General features: G+C 41.9%; 1 protein-coding gene and 1 long non-coding RNA gene across 2 annotated transcripts in view; both read left to right on the top strand.

Annotated features, from left to right (window-relative positions):
• The window catches only part of LOC139583060 (NACHT, LRR and PYD domains-containing protein 12-like), a 175,406-nt gene that overhangs the window by 67,168 nt on the left and 89,972 nt on the right, over positions 1–18,266 (top strand). The gene's annotated exons all lie outside the window — the stretch shown is intronic.
• Positions 7,942–8,614, top strand: LOC139570246 (uncharacterized). The gene is made up of 2 exons (XR_011674038.1): positions 7,942–8,160; positions 8,251–8,614. It is a non-coding gene; the product is annotated as an uncharacterized lncRNA (long non-coding RNA).

Genomic DNA, 18,266 nt, shown 5'->3' with positions numbered 1-18,266 from the left:
GTGTGTGTGTGTGTGTGTGTGTGTGTGTGTTAGAAACAAGGTCCCTTCGCATTGTGTACATTTCAAGCTTTCAACAACAATAAAACAGCCATCTAAATACTGTTTCTAGGCCTAACACCCTGTTGAGTTTCCTATGTAGTTGTCTTTATATGTACAGGCACCGAGCTTCCAGGTGGCACCATCCTATGGTTGTTCAGTGCATGTACACCGGGGAGATTAGAACCCCAGAGAAAGATCCTAAAGGTCATTTCAGATTCAGGTTTAGGGTGTAATAACTTTAGTGAAACCGCATTTCACCCTATGTACAGACATAGAGAGCCAACACATAAAGGTGTAACAGGAATGAATGGATATCCAATGTACAACAGTGGTCTTCTGTAACAAGCAATACGGGTTAAATATGGGCCACAGTCAATCATGACAGTCTCTTTAGGAAAGGCCTTTACTTATGACTTAAACAGATTCATTTTCTACACATCTTATTCATTAATGCTGTGGGATAAATCAGGTGTTTCTAGGTGGGCGTAAACAAATCTACAGTGAAACAAAAGTGTACATTTTACACACATGTTTATTGACTTTTAAAAAGACCACAGTAACATGACAGATATAGTGGAGATGCATGCTACACAAATCTGCTAGTGGATATTCAATGTACAACAATAGTCTTTAATTTAGATTACTTCAATGATTGAAGTGTATGTACCTAATATGTTGTACTAGTATATACGTTAAGCTTAAACTTAAAAAAGCTTAAACTTAAAAAATAAAATAAAAAACATATTTATGTGTTAGTTAATTAAGAAGCTGAATATAAAAAATAATATAAAGATGCTGCTTCTTACATAGAAATGGGTCAGGCCTCTTGCTCAATAGCACAAAGCAGATCATTCAATCAATGGTCTTACTGGTTCTAGACTATGTTGAAGTAATCTAAATTAAATGCAGCGGCCACTTCATTAAAAACTTTAGATGCATTTGACCGTAGATCGCTATGTTTTATAAAGGGTACATGTTCAGTACACATTGTCACGAACCGGCTCAAAGCCCGTAACAAAAGGGAGACCACATGGAGATAAGGAATAACAAACTATATTTATTAACTAAAGTAAATACAATTAACAATGGTGTGTGTGTAGTCAGCAGTCAGTAGTGTAGGTGAGTGGCTGCGTGTACACATGGGATAAGTAGGGGTGTTGAAGGCTGCCAACACAAACAAACCAAATAACCACAACCAGGCCACAACCAAAATCTGTCTGGGTCTGACTGGAGAGAGTCTCCTCCATGAATTGGGAAGTGGTGTATTTATCCTGGGACACACCGGGCCCAGGTGTTTCCCATGTAGCTGACGACCCTCCCAACTCCGCCCACCGGCATCCTAATAAGGAAACAAGAACAAAGAGAGAATACGGCAGACAGAGTGGGAGGGTCGTCACAACATCCCTGCATTCTCTATTATAAAGTAGGCTGTCCTTTGAGGTCACGTAGGTCAATTTGTTGCTCTCTTTGCCTTTATACATCTAATTGACCTACTGTAAACTCCCTCAGGTGTAAACATCTACAATAATCCTTAGACATACGAGTCAGAGTTATCATACCCAGTGTCAGGGTTTGCTAACTCTGGAAATTCCTTTGGTATGTAAAGGGTTAGGTAAATCAGATCTTTGCCCCCCTTACATGGGGAATAATCTCCAAGCTGCTCTAAACGTTGATGTTTTTGGTGTCTCTAGGTTAATCTCTAGACTGTTGAATGAGGCCTGTTACAACTTTCTGACAAAACCTTTAAAGGGAGTTTGTGAAACCACTCAGTCATGGCTGTATGTAGAACATATTTAACACGTATTGCAGTTTACAGAAGCCTCCTGTTGTACTTTGAATCGCCACTCATCCCTGTTACATCATGATGTGATGGCTCTCTAACATGTTTATAATCCACATAGTGTGAATATTGTTTTCCCTAAAGTTATTACCCCCCCCCCTAAACCGAAATATGAAATTACCTTTATGATCTTTCTTACCCCATATTACTTTTGAGTTCTAATCTCCCTCGTAAGGCTTACTAGTTATGTCGAATGTTAGGAAGCCCTGTTGGTTGTAACAAAAACCAAACATAAAAAAATACCTTTGACCCCCAGCTTTTCACATACTGGGTCATTTTAATTTAGCCTGTTGTATGTCTCCAGCCACTTGGAGGCTCGGTGCATCTACATGTGTTGTTGTATGTGTCGAACTGCTTTGCTTTATCTTGGCCAGGTCGCAATTGTAAATGAGAACGTGTTCTCAATTTGCCTACCTGGTTAAATAAAGGTGAAATAAAAAATAAATAAATAAAAATACATAGAAAAAGTACCAAATTCAACCATTGGGTGGATGGTAACTTAAAAAATAATGGCAGGGCATGTAGTCATGTTAAGATTTTCATTGTTTTCTTGTCAGAGTTTTATGGTTTTGCATATGTCTGTGCATTCTAGGATGTCGTGATAGGTTTGAGGATCAGATCACGCCTATTGGTATTCTTGATCATTTATTGTTCCAAAAAAAAAAAAGACCCACAACTGTTCTGGGTTAATTCCCTAGCTGTTTGCATGGCTTGGTAGTGTATTAGCCTGGTATGAGGCATGATAAATAATACAATTTAAGTAAAGTATAAAATAAACCGTATTATCCTAAATTGAGAAATTAATTTTTTAAAATCACATCAACATCATAATCTTTCAAAATGTACCTGTTTTCCATATAGAATGCCATGTACACTGATTGTATTACACCTTGTTGTGTTCTGTCTTAGTGATTGTTCTTTAGTAAATAGGAAACTCTACAGTGTGTTAGTCCGAGAAACATTATTTGTGATATTGTAACAACAGTTTTTAACGTTGGTAATTGTATCAAATATATATCTTTGCATGTTTGAATTAACGCTCCTTTAAAATGTTTTCATCACGGCCTGGTAAACACATTCTTGTAAGTTGTCTACGCTGACATTTCTGGGTATGTCTCGCATGTAACATAATAATACTAAAGATTATAATCATTTTTATATTACTTTTTATAATAATACAAATTTGTCAACCAAATATATTTCTAAAAAACCCTTTTTACATCTTCAACAGTTGTCACATTGTGTTTTACAGATACCCTGTCTATAAAATCTAAGACCTATCAACACTCAGGAGTCAATGTCCTATCTCTTGTCTTTTTCATAGCGAGAGAGAGAGAGAGAGAGAGAGAGAGAGAGAGAGAGAGAGAGAGAGAGAGAGAGAGAGAGAGAGAGAGAGAGAGAGAGAGAGAGTATATTACCTAAAGTTGTCGCAGCTGCACACTATGTAACACATTATATCGATAATTGCCTAAAAGTGTCTTTCATAAATGTTGCATTACCTGATGTTGAAACGTTGTTAAATATTTGCTACTTTGGTTGAGTCACATTGAGTGGAAGGGTATACTTAGAGAGAGAGAGAGAGTAATATTACACACTTAAATAATAGCTCATCATTCACACACATACAGCCCTGTCTTCATAGTTGTTCATAGTTTATTGTCATAGTTTGATCATAGTTTTGTCATAGCTTCTAATTATCGTTTCTAATCACAGATTGAATATAGTTGGCCATGGTTTCTAATCATACTTTCTGGTCTGAGAGGTCTGATTTAATAAGTGGTTCATGTAGACCCTAAGGGGGCAGAAGCTATTGTTTACATACAGTATGAATAAAAACAATGTTTCATTGTATAAATAGCCTTCATTTTTAAAAACATACATGAAAATGCCTAGAATTAATACTTATCATTCTTAGATAATATATATATATATACAAACATCACCTCTAATATTCAACTCCCCTTCAAAAAAGTTCCATGAGGAAGGAAAGATTCACAGATTATCGTTTTATCTGTCCTGGTCTGCTGGCTTGTGTTTGGAGTTAGGTTAAGGCCTTCAGTACAAGCCCGCAGAATTGTCTCTGTTTCATCTGCTCTTCCGTAGTCGGTGGGGGGGGGGACTTACGCCGAAAATAGTGTATTAGTGAATGGGCCACGTAAAGGACCGGGCGCAGTTTGCTTCTGAGAATCCCCGTCTAACTCTGTCTGTTCCCGATCCATTATGCCCTGTAGCCTCTGGGTATCATACAGACGTTAGATAATATTAACATGTTATATACATTTTTAAATTACATGAATATGTGCATTTGACTTAAATAAAATAATAATTGTTGTCATCGGTTAAAACCCTTATAACTCCTGTTTAATATTACTATAACATCCACAATGTTCAAACAAGTCCCCGCATCCCAAATCTAATATAGACGTTTTCACGAACTCACCTTCAGAAAGCGGAAGGATTTACAGATGATCTTGTCCGATAACCATTCTGGGGCTGCTGTCCTGCCTGTGTGTAACTGCGCTAAAACGATGCGAACAGAGTGGGAAACTATCTGTCTCACTAGACTCGTTGAGAAGTTTGCGGCCTTGGCTCAAAAGTAGTGATAGTACGGAATGAATTAACAGAGCCCGGGGTAACGGGTTTTTAAAAAAAAAATCTTTTTTTTCTGGGCGCTATCCGGTATATTTGATTACTAAGTTAGTGGGTTCAAACATTAGGATTGGGGTGTCGAGACAGTATTACCCTTTTGATATTCTACAACCTCCGGGGGGCACCTCGATGCTGGGGGGTCGGTCTAGACATCGCTGTTATTTCTGGGCTGTTTGACTTTTAGCCCCCACATCCTCTGGGGGGTCGGTCTAGACATCGCTGTTATTTCTGGGCTGTTTGACTTTTAGCCCCCACATCCTCTGGGGGGTCGGTCTAGACATCGCTGTTATTTCTGGGCTGTTTGACTTTTAGCCCCCACATCCTCTGGGGGGTCGGTCTAGACATCGCTGTTATTTCTGGGCTGTTTGACTTTTAGCCCCCACATCCTCTGGGGGGTCGGTCTAGACATCGCTGTTATTTCTGGGCTGTTTGACTTTTAGCCCCCACATCCTCTGGGGGGTCGGTCTAGACATCGCTGTTATTTCTGGGCTGTTTGACTTTTAGCCCCCACATCCTCTGGGGGGTCGGTCTAGACATCGCTGTTATTTCTGGGCTGTTTGACTTCTAGCCCCCACATCCTCTGGGGGGTCGGTCTAGACATCGCTGTTATTTCTGGGCTGTTTGACTTCTAGCCCCCACATCCTCTGGGGGGTCGGTCTAGACATCGCTGTTATTTCTGGGCTGTTTGACTTTTAGCCCCCACATCCTCTGGGGGGTCGGTCTAGACATCGCTGTTATTTCTGGGCTGTTTGACTTCTAGCATCCTCTGGGGGGTCGGTCTAGACATCGCTGTTATTTCTGGGCTGTTTGACTTCTAGCCCCCACATCCTCTGGGGGGTCGGTCTAGACATCGCTGTTATTTCTGGGCTGTTTGACTTCTAGCCCCCACATCCTCTGGGGGGTCGGTCTAGACATCGCTATTATTTCTGGGCTGTTTGACTTCTAGCCCCCACATCCTCTGGGGGGTCGGTCTAGACATCGCTATTATTTCTGGGCTGTTTGACTTCTAGCCCCCACATCCTCTGGGGGGTCGGTCTAGACATCGCTGTTATTTCTGGGCTGTTTGACTTTTAGCCCCCACATCCTCTGGGGGGTCGGTCTAGACATCGCTGTTATTTCTGGGCTGTTTGACTTTTAGCCCCCACATCCTCTGGGGGGTCGGTCTAGACATCGCTGTTATTTCTGGGCTGTTTGACTTTTAGCCCCCACATCCTCTGGGGGGTCGGTCTAGACATCGCTGTTATTTCTGGGCTGTTTGACTTTTAGCCCCCACATCCTCTGGGGGGTCGGTCTAGACATCGCTGTTATTTCTGGGCTGTTTGACTTTTAGCCCCCACATCCTCTGGGGGGTCGGTCTAGACATCGCTGTTATTTCTGGGCTGTTTGACTTTTAGCCCCCACATCCTCTGGGGGGTCGGTCTAGACATCGCTGTTATTTCTGGGCTGTTTGACTTTTAGCCCCCACATCCTCTGGGGGGTCGGTCTAGACATCGCTGTTATTTCTGGGCTGTTTGACTTTTAGCCCCCACATCCTCTGGGGGGTCGGTCTAGACATCGCTGTTATTTCTGGGCTGTTTGACTTCTAGCCCCCACATCCTCTGGGGGGGTCGGTCTAGACATCGCTGTTATTTCTGGGCTGTTTGACTTCTAGCCCCCACATCCTCTGGGGGGTCGGTCTAGACATCGCTGTTATTTCTGGGCTGTTTGACTTCTAGCCCCCACATCCTCTGGGGGGTCGGTCTAGACATCGCTGTTATTTCTGGGCTGTTTGACTTTTAGCCCCCACATCCTCTGGGGGGTCGGTCTAGACATCGCTGTTATTTCTGGGCTGTTTGACTTCTAGCATCCTCTGGGGGGTCGGTCTAGACATCGCTGTTATTTCTGGGCTGTTTGACTTCTAGCCCCCACATCCTCTGGGGGGTCGGTCTAGACATCGCTGTTATTTCTGGGCTGTTTGACTTCTAGCCCCCACATCCTCTGGGGGGTCGGTCTAGACATCGCTATTATTTCTGGGCTGTTTGACTTCTAGCCCCCACATCCTCTGGGGGGTCGGTCTAGACATCGCTATTATTTCTGGGCTGTTTGACTTCTAGCCCCCACATCCTCTGGGGGGTCGGTCTAGACATCGCTGTTATTTCTGGGCTGTTTGACTTTTAGCCCCCACATCCTCTGGGGGGTCGGTCTAGACATCGCTGTTATTTCTGGGCTGTTTGACTTTTAGCCCCCACATCCTCTGGGGGGTCGGTCTAGACATCGCTGTTATTTCTGGGCTGTTTGACTTTTAGCCCCCACATCCTCTGGGGGGTCGGTCTAGACATCGCTGTTATTTCTGGGCTGTTTGACTTTTAGCCCCCACATCCTCTGGGGGGTCGGTCTAGACATCGCTGTTATTTCTGGGCTGTTTGACTTTTAGCCCCCACATCCTCTGGGGGGTCGGTCTAGACATCGCTGTTATTTCTGGGCTGTTTGACTTTTAGCCCCCACATCCTCTGGGGGGTCGGTCTAGACATTGCTGTTATTTCTGGGCTGTTTGACTTTTAGCCCCCACATCCTCTGGGGGGTCGGTCTAGACATCGCTGTTATTTCTGGGCTGTTTGACTTCTAGCCCCCACATCCTCTGGGGGGGTCGGTCTAGACATCGCTGTTATTTCTGGGCTGTTTGACTTCTAGCCCCCACATCCTCTGGGGGGTCGGTCTAGACATCGCTGTTATTTCTGGGCTGTTTGACTTCTAGCCCCCACATCCTCTGGGGGGTCGGTCTAGACATCGCTGTTATTTCTGGGCTGTTTGACTTCTAGCCCCCACATCCTCTGGGGGGTCGGTCTAGACATCGCTGTTATTTCTGGGCTGTTTGACTTTTAGCCCCCACATCCTCTGGGGGGTCGGTCTAGACATCGCTGTTATTTCTGGGCTGTTTGACTTTTAGCCCCCACATCCTCTGGGGGGTCGGTCTAGACATCGCTGTTATTTCTGGGCTGTTTGACTTCTAGCCCCCACATCCTCTGGGGGGGTCGGTCTAGACATCGCTGTTATTTCTGGGCTGTTTGACTTCTAGCCCCCACATCCTCTGGGGGGTCGGTCTAGACATCGCTGTTATTTCTGGGCTGTTTGACTGCTAGCCCCCACATCCTCTGGGGGGTCGGTCTAGACATCGCTGTTATTTCTGGGCTGTTTGACTTCTAGCCCCCACATCCTCTGGGGGGTCGGTCTAGACATCGCTGTTATTTCTGGGCTGTTTGACTTCTAGCCCCCACATCCTCTGGGGGGTCGGTCTAGACATCGCTTTTATTTCTGGGCTGTTTGACTTCTAGCCCCCACATCCTCTGGGCTAAATTAGGTTTTGAAAGGCTGTTAATGAAGTGTCCGTAAGACCCAGACACCCTTTTTGTTTGGGGGGGGGGGGGGTAGGCCTCTGTTTTGCAGGATATTGTAAAGAGAGAGAGAGCCTTGAGCGCAGCCGCATAGCCATTTATGAACACACACCCCGCCCCGTTTTCTTTGTTTTGAAACACACACACATCCACTACCGCACACACACACACACACGCGCTCACATGGCTTTTTCCGCAAGTTTTTTTCTCCTGGGGCATGCTTGGTGATAGATGGAAAGGACATATTCCTATCGTTAAAAGGTGAGATACAATTTATTTAATTCAAAATATTTAGTACGTACAGTTTATAGCCGTTCATAATTAATGTATTTTACTATGCCTTTCTTACAGATATAGGTCCTGGTTAGTCCTGACCATTATCCGATCGCTAAGACGCTTGCACACTCCCTCAAAGCTCCGTAAATTTTCCCTCCATGGGTAGATAATCCGTCCGGCATGTAAATCCTGGGTATGCCCACAGCATTAATGAATAAGAGGGGTAGAATATGAATCTGTTTAAGTCATAAGTAAAGGCCTTTCATAAAGAGTCTGTCATGATTGACTGTGGCCCATATTTAACACGTATTGCTTGTTACCTAAGACTATTGTTGTACATTGAATATCCACTAGCAGATTTGTGTAGCATGCATCTCCACTATATCTGTCATGTTACTGTGGTCTTTTTAAAAGTCAATAAACATGTGTGTAAAATGTACACTTTTGTTTCACTGTAGATTTGTTTAAGCCCACCTAGAAACACCTGATTTATCCCACAGCATTAATGAATAAGCTGGGTATAAAATGAATCTGTTTAAGTCATAAGTAAAGGCCTTTCCTAAAGAGGCTGTCATGATTGACTGTGGCCCATATTTAACACGTATTGCTTGTTACAGAAGACCACTGTTGTACATTGAATATCCATTCATCCCTGTTACACCTTTATGTGTTGGCTCTCTATGTCTGTACATGGGGTGAAATGCGGTTTCACTAAAGTTATTATACCCTAAACCTGAATCTGAAATGACCTTTAGGATCTTTCTTTGGGGTTCTAATCTCCCCGGTGTACATGCACTGAACAACCATAGGATGGTGCCACCTGGAAGCTCGGTGCCTGTACATATAAACACAACTACATAGGAACCTCAACAGGGTGTTAGGCCTAGAAACATTATTTAGATGGCTGTTTTATTGTTGTTGAAAGCTTGAAATGTACACAATGCGAAGGGACCTTGTTTCTAACACACACACACACACACACACACACACACACACACACACACACACACACACACGAGCGCACATGGCTTTTTCCGCCAGTTTTTTTCTCCGGGACAGACTGAGGTAAGAGTGAAAAACAGAGTTCAGGACGTGGTTAGATACTGCTTTTAAAAACGTCTTTATTTCATTAAAAAAATCATGTACATACAATTTATATCCGTTCATAATGAAGGTCTTTTACTCTGCCTTTCTTACAGATACAGGGGCCTGGTATAGCCATCCACCATTATCCGTGTCCAATTCCCCTTCAAACTGCCTGGCTCTCTTGCACGGTCCATCAAAACTCCGTAAGTTTTCCCTCCAGGGGTATATAATCTGTCGAGCCTTTAGGTCCTGGCTATGTCTCAAGGACAGCCGCGGCCAGCGCTGGAATTGTTCACCATTTTGGAAAAGACTGTCCAGCTTATTCAGAAGTGTTATGAAAATTGGATAATCCACCCATTTAAAACTAAACACAGGAATAAAAAAGTTTACATCTTTGCATGCTGGGGAAGATACAGGAGAATTGACAGACTTTGTAGCATTAGCACCATCATAAAGTTCACAGGCTAAAATTGTCACTTTGGCATCAGGGCTATAGGCCATTGAAGCGATTCTTAGGGCCTTCAGATCACTGCGGCCACAGACCTGTTCTTCCAACGCATATCTGGGCACATTTGTACCACTCAGGGCCTGTTCCATTTTACAGAGCGCCAGCCTGATCTTTAGCCATTCTCTCATCCGCAGAGCAGGAGAAAAACTCCCAGGTTTTGCCTGATAAAGGGGTTTGGGGCCACTGTCTGTGAATATCTTTACCGTAGAATCCTCCGGCTGGAATATGTAAGACATATGTCCCTGACTCGTACCCAAAACTCCTTTAAAACATTCTGGAGCTTCACACAGAACTTCCTCAATGCTTTGGTCACTGGGTTCATGACAAGACTCGCATAACATACCGAAAATTGGCATAGGTGTCATTTTTGTTTAATATTCCGGGGGTTATCATGTACAGTCTTACGCATGTATTGTTCTGGGGCTTTATAAGGCGTCTGCAAAGCCAAATACCCCAGGACATTCATGTTTCATAGACAACAACCCGGAGGGCAATACAATAGCCGGGGCCTTACTCTTTGAAATGCTTACTCTTTGAAATGTCCCCCCACCCCGTTCCAAACAGGACACTAGACATCAAACATCATGACAACTTCAAAGACACTATAAAACTCTTTTCATACTCTAAGCCGTGAGAACCAGGAACAGGATGCCCAAACACATGGTCACTTCCTACCCCCCGCCCCACCAGGATGTCCTGACCGGAAGCCCAAACACATGGTCACTTCCTCCCTACGTGTGCATGCAGGACCCTATGTCCTGCATGCACACGTCAGCAGGACATCGTGTCATAAATCAACATTTTGACGTGTGACATCTACTTTATTCTCTCTAACATTGTGTTTTATTCATAATGTTTTGCTGACATACATTTATAATGAGTAATTAACATTGTGTTTTATTCATTATGTTTTACTAACATACATTTATAATGAGTAATTAACATTGTGTTTTATTCATAATGTTTTACTAACATACATTTATAATGAGTAATTAACATTGTGTTTTATTCATAATGTTTTACTAACATACATTTATAATGAGTAATTAACATTGTGTTTTATTCATTATGTTTTACTAACATACATTTATAATGAGTAATTAACATTGTATTTAATTCATTATGTTTTACTAACATACATTTATAATGAGTAATTAACATTGTGTTTATTCATTATGTTTTACTAACATACATTTATAATGAGTAATTAACATTGTGTTTTATTCATTATGTTTTACTAACATACATTTATAATGAGTAATTAACATTGTGTTTTATTCATAATGTTTTACTAACATACATTTATAATGAGTAATGAACATTGTGTTTAATTCATTATGTTTTACTAACATACATTTATAATGAGTAATTAACATTGTGTTTTATTCATTATGTTTTACTAACATACATTTATAATGAGTAATGAACATTGTGTTTTATTCATTATGAGTTTTCATTCCAGTACACGTGATATTTTGTCTCGGACACTCCGTTTGAATACTCAACCGTAAGTGGTATTATTTCAAAAGCAGAATAGGTATTTATTTGGTATTTACAGATGATCAGAATGAGCCATAGGAAATACATTGTGACTGTTCTCGTCCTTCAGCCTGATATGCCTGGTCTGAGGAGATGGTGGTGTCTGGTCCTTCAGCCTGGTCTGAGGAGATGGTGGTGTGTGGTCCTTCAGCCTGGTCTGAGGAGATGGTGGTGTGTGGTCCTTCAGCCTGGTCTGAGGAGATGGTGGTGTGTAGTCCTTCAGCCTGGTCTGAGGAGATGGTGGTGTGTAGTCCTTCAGCCTGGTCTGAGGAGATGGTGGTGTGTGGTCCTTCAGCCTGGTCTGAGGAGATGGTGGTGTCTGGTTCTTCAGCCTGGTCTGAGGAGATGGTGGTGTGTAGTCCTTCAGCCTGGTCTGAGGATATGGTGGTGTGTAGTCCTTCAGCCTGGTCTGAGGAGATGCTGGTGTCTGGTCCTTCAGCCTGGTCTGAGGAGATGGTGGTGTCGGATCCTTCAGCCTGGTCTGAGGAGATGGTGGTGTGGTTCTTCAGCCTGGTCTGAGGAGATGGTGGTGTGTAGTCCTTCAGCCTGGTCTGAGGATATGGTGGTGTGTAGTCCTTCAGCCTGGTCTGAGGAGATGCTGGTGTCTGGTCCTTCAGCCTGGTCTGAGGAGATGGTGGTGTCTGGTCCTTCAGCCTGATATGCCTGGTCTGAGGAGATGGTGGTGTCTGGTCCTTCAGCCTGGTCTGAGGAGATGGTGGTGTGTAGTCCTTCAGCCTGGTCTGAGGAGATGGTGGTGTCTGTTCCTTCAGCCTGGTCTGAGGAGATGGTGGTGTGTGGTCCTTCAGCCTGGTCTGAGGAGATGGTGGTGTCTGGTCCTTCAGCCTGGTCTGAGGAGATGGTGGTGAGTAGTCCTTCAGCCTGGTCTGAGGATATGGTGGTGTCTGGTCCTTCAGCCTGGTCTGAGGAGATGGTGGTGTCTGGTCCTTCAGCCTGGTCTGAGGAGATGGTGGTGAGTAGTCCTTCAGCCTGGTCTGAGGATATGGTGGTGTCTGGTCCTTCAGCCTGGTCTGAGGAGATGGTGGTGTGTAGTCCTTCAGCCTGGTCTGAGGAGATGGTGGTGTCTGGTCCTTCTGGGGAACCTGGAGCCCCAAACAGGTACAATCTGTTATTTCAATAAAAGACAATGTCATTGGAAGATTATCCCAAGTGATATTTAATTTTGAAGTGTTGGTACTTTTTTCTGAAAATGTGCAGGCATGGCAGAAGGCTTGTCCTCTGGATAGACTAAGGCAAGGCTTTGTTAAGGGGGGTCTCCAGCATATGGCAGAAGGCTTGTCCACTGGATAGACTAAGGCAAGGCTTTGTTAAGGGGGGTCTCCAGCATATGGCAGAAGGCTTGTCCACTGGATAGACTAAGGCAAGGCTTTGTTAAGGGGGGTCTCCAGCATATGGCAAAGAGCTTGTCCACTGGATAGACTAAGGCAAGGCTTTGTTAAGGGGGATCTCCAGCATATGGCAGAAGGCTTGTCCACTGGATAGACTAAGGCAAGGCTTTGTTAAGGGGGGTCTCCAGCATATGGCAGAAGGCTTGTCCTCTGGATAGACTAAGGCAAGGCTTTGTTAAGGGGGGTCTCCAGCATATGGCAGAAGGCTTGTCCTCTCGATAGACTAAGGCAAGGCTTTGTTAAGGGGGATCTCCAGCATATGGCAGAAGGCTTGTCCACTGGATAGACTAAGGCAAGGCTATGTTAAACTTCTTATGGCTGCAAGCCCGAAGTTGGGCTCAATATGACAACAGCCAGTCCAAGTGCAGGGCGCGAAATTCAAAATATATTTTTTAGAAATATTTTACTTTCACACATTAACAATTCCAATACAGCAAATGAAAGATAAACATCTTGTGAATCCAGCCAACATCTCCGATTTTTTAAATGCTTTACAGCGAAAACACCACGTATATTTATGTTAGCTCACCACCAAATACAAAAAAGCACAGACATTTTTCACAGCACAGGTAGCTTGCACAAAACCAAACAAACTAACCAAGAACCAACCAAACGAACCAAGAAACAACTTCTTCAGATGACAGTCTTATAACATGTTATACAATAAATCTATGTTTTGTTCGAAAAATTTGCATATTTCAGGTATAAATCATAGTTTTACATTGCAGCTGCAATCACAAATAGCACCGAAGCAGCTAGAACAATTACAGAGACCAAATTGAAATACCTAAATACTCATCATAAAACATTTATGAAAAATACATGTTGTACAGCAAATGAAAGACAAACATCTTGTGAATCCAGCCAATATTTACGATTCTTTAAGTGTTTTACAGCGAAAACACAATATAGGATTATATTAGCTTACTACAATAGCCAACCACACAACTACATTGATTCAAGGCAACAGTAGCGATAGCGACAAAACCAGCAAAAGATATTAATTATTTCACTAACCTTCATAAACTTCATCAGATGACGGTCCTATAACATCATATTACACAATACATATATGGTTTGTTCGAAAATGTGCATATTTAGAGCTGAAATCCGTGGTTATACATTGTGAAAACGTAGCAACTATTTTCCAGAATCTCCGGATATATTTCTGACACTCACCTATTCTGACCAAATAACTATTCATAAACTTTACTAAAAAATACATGTTGTACAGGAAATGATAGATACACTAGTTCTTAATGCAATCGGCGTGTTAGAATTCTAAAAATAACTTTAGTACGACATGCAGCTTACGTTATAGCGAGACAGCGCCAAAAATCAAGGCGGAAAACACAACTACACATTTTCGACAGAAATAGGAAATAACATCATAAATGGGTCCTACTTTTGTTGAGCTTCCATCAGAATCTTGTACAAGGGGTCCTTTGTCCAGAACAATCGTTGTTTGGTTTTAGAATGTCCTTTTTTCCTCTCGATTTAGCAATCAAAACTAGCCAAGTGGCGCGAGGCTGTCCATCGTCAACAAACGCAGAGAACGGAACACTCCAAAACTCCCGAAAGACTTTCAATAATCTGATAAAACTATATTGAAAAAACATACTTTACGATGATATTGTCACATTTATCAAATAAAATCAAAGCCGGAGATATTAGCCGTCTATAACAAAAGCTTTTCAGAAGCCAATGCGGAAGTCCTTTCCAGTCTTCCTGAACAAAGGAAATTGGGGTCCTGTCATTCCAAGACCTCTCTTTTGACCATAGATATTGCTATACACTCCATTTCACCTCTCACTGCCTATTGACATCTAGTGGAAGGCGTATGAAGTGCATGTATACTAATAGATTTTAAGCAAATTAATAGGGAGGCCCTGGAACAGAGCCTCAATTTCAGATTTTTCACTTCCTGTCAGGAAGTTTGCTGCAAAATGAGTTCTGTTTTACTCACAGATATAATTCAAACGGTTTTAGAAACTTGAGAGTGTTTTCTATCCAATAGTAATAATAATATGCATATTGTACGATCTAGAATAGAGTACGAGGCCGTTTAATTGGTCACGATTTTTCCCCAAAGTGAAAATAGCGCGCCCTACACACTTAATATGGAGTTGGTCCAGCCTTTGCTGCCCTAACAGCCTCCACTATTCTTGGAAGGCTTTCCACTAGATATTGGAACATTGCTGCGTGGACTTGCTTCCATTCAGCCACAAGAGCATTAGTGAGGTCGGGTACTGATGTTGGGTGATTAAGCTTGGCTCGCAGTCGGCGTTCCAATTCATCCCAAATGTGTTCGATGGGGTTGAGGTCATGGCTCTGTGCAGGACAGTCAAGTTCTTCCACACCGATCTTGACAAACCATTTCTGTATGGACTTCGCTTTGTGCACTGGGACATTGTCATGCTGAAACAGGAAAGGGCCTTCCCCAAACTGTTGCCACAAAGTTGCCAGAACAGAATCATCTAGAATGTCATTGTATGCTGTAGCGTTATGATTTCCCTTCACTGGAACTAAGGGGCCTGGCACAAAACATGGAAAAACAGCCCCAGACCATTATTCCTCCTCCACCAAACTTTACAGTTTGCACTATACATTGGGGCAGGTAGCGTTCTCCTGGCATCCACCAAACCCAGACGTGTCAGTCGGACTACCAGATGGTGAAGCGTGATTCATCACTCCAGAAAGCGCGCTTCAGCACTCGGCTGCCCCATTCTGTGACTTTGTGTGGCCTACCACTTCATGCTTGAGCCGTTGTTTCTCCAAGATGTTTCCACTTCAAAATAACAGCACTTACACTTCGATTTTATACACCTGTCAGCAACGGATGTGGCTGAAATAACCAAATCCACAAATTTGAAGGGGTGTCGACATACTTTAGTATTTATGCATATATGTATATATATACATATCTTTTTTTTAAGTAACCTTTATTTAACTAAGCAAGTCAGTTTAAGAACAAATTATTTATTACAATGATGGCCTACCAGGGAACAGTGGGTTAACTGCCTTGTTCAGGGGCAGAACGACAGATGTTTACCGTGTCAGCTCCGGTTACTGGTCCAACGCTCTAACCACTAGGTTACCTGCCGCTCCAAAAGTGTAATATAGTGTTATGTGCACATACATTTATACTAACTAGAAACAGACGCACATGTCATGGCAACGTTGGTTTACTCAGCGCATGCGCAGAAACACATTATCGGATATAACGGTCGTCTCACGCCGAACTGCGCATGTGCAGGTCGTCAAACCAAAGACACTCCTTCGATATAAAGTATTTTTTTAACTAAAATAATAACCTGTCAGTTTGTCACTTTCATGAAGTTGGAGTAATAACATGTTCAAATACTTAATACATTGGCTCGAATCTAGGTTTTGCCTTTAGATTTCGAGAAAATGTACGACTAAGGAATCATTTTTCACTTATGACTTCTCAAACCCCAAATCACGGCTTTGGTCTACTTCCTACAGTCTGCTTCCCCAGCGGTCCCGGTAGACTCGGGATGTTGCGTCTGGGTTTAGGAATTCTGGTTATGTAATTTCCTCATGAAGTTGAAAGTACTTTTGTAGGCGAATGCACTTACAAAATGGATGTTGAAACTGTGGCGCACATTTCTCGGCAACATTAGAAGTCGGGTAAAAGTATTGATTTGAAGGAAAGACGAGCAGACTCTGGTAAGTCTAGAGGCTACATACAAACTATTATAAAGTTAGTTCGTCTTCAGACATTTAATAGTCCAGAGTAGGTTTGATCTATGATCACTGATCATCATGTGTGTAGTGCTGGGGAGCGCGAGGGAGCACGTTCAATTTGAGAATACACGGAAAAATTATTCTGATCAATTCTAAATAAATTATATTTAATTACCAGGTAAATGGTAACGTTACTGTTACAAAAATATAGCAATTTCTAATGAGATTTTAGGACGGTTAACTGAAGCTGAATAGTAAAAAAACTATTGGAGGATGGATTTTATTCATCTTCTAAAACCGGGCTCTCCGATCCAGTTCCTGGAGAGATACCACCCTGTAGGTTTTCCTTACTATTCAAAACTAGTCACCTGATTAAAATAATTAGTTGGTTTATAACTTAAATCAGGTTAGTTACAACTGGGGTTGGAGTAAAACCCTACCGGAGGGTAGAGCTCCAGGAACAGGGTTGGAGTGAAACCCTACCGGAGGGTAGAGCTCCAGGAACAGGGTTGGAGTGAAACCCTACCGGAGGGTAGCGCTCCAGGAACAGGGTTGGAGAGAACTGTAATAAAAAAAAATACACCACTGCTTATCAAGCCGACCGACCTGATGGCCTTGGCTACATTCTCTGTCCTGCTACTGGTAGGACTATAACATTATGTGAACTGATCTGAACAGGTTTAGACTGGTCATCTATGATATGTAGGTTATATACAGTACATTCTCTGTCCTGCTACTGGTAGGACTATAACATTATGTGAACTGACCTGAACAGGTTTAGACTGGTCATCTATGATATGTAGGCTATAGCCGAGGTATAGACCTCGATGTGCATATCACGAACAACCCACTACTGTACATTATAACCTAGTCTACTTTACATAATATAACATCTACATATCACTAACAACCCACTACTATACTTTATAACCTAGTCTACTTTACATAATATAACATCTACATATCACTAACAACCCACTACTATACATTATAACCTAGTCTACTTTACATAATATAACATCTACATATCACTAACAACCCACTACTATACATTATAACCTAGCCTACTTTACATAATATAACATCTCTTACTTGATGCATTAAACCTTTCTGAATTGATCAATGATTTCCCCCTCAGATCAATCACTCCAGTTTGATCCATTCTGTCTATATTCTCACATACATTTAGAAAATAACAGATTGAAAGACAATAAATAGCCTACTTTTAATTAATAAAAATAAGTGTGAGACATGGCCTTGTGTTGCTGTACTGTCTATAACTACCTTAACAAACAGTGACTTATTATTATTATTATTATTATTATTATTATTATTGTTGCTGTACTGTCTATAACTACCTTAACAAGGAGTGACTTATTATTATTATTATTGTTGCTGTACTGTCTATAACTACCTTAACAAACAGTGACTTATTATTATTATTATTATTATTATTATTGTTGCTGTACTGTCTAGAACTACCTTAACAAGGAGTGACTTATTATTATTATTATTATTATTGTTGCTGTACTGTCTAGAACTACCTTAACAAACAGTGACTTATTATTATTATTATTATTATTATTATTGTTGCTGTACTGTCTATAACTACCTTAACAAACAGTGACTTATTATTATTATTATTATTATTGTTGCTGTACTGTCTAGAACTACCTTAACAAACAGTGACTTATTATTATTATTATTATTGTTGCTGTACTGTCTATAACTACCTTAACAAGGAGTGACTTATTATTATTATTATTATTATTGTTGTTGCTGTACTGTCTATAACTACCTTAACAAACAGTGACTTAATATTATTATTATTATTATTGTTGCTG

The sequence above is a fragment of the Salvelinus alpinus genome, chromosome 1, assembly GCF_045679555.1.
Source record: "Salvelinus alpinus chromosome 1, SLU_Salpinus.1, whole genome shotgun sequence".
NCBI lineage: Eukaryota > Metazoa > Chordata > Actinopteri > Salmoniformes > Salmonidae > Salvelinus > Salvelinus alpinus.
Note: the sequence above shows the minus strand (reverse complement) of the source record. Positions and strands in the feature narration are given on the sequence as shown.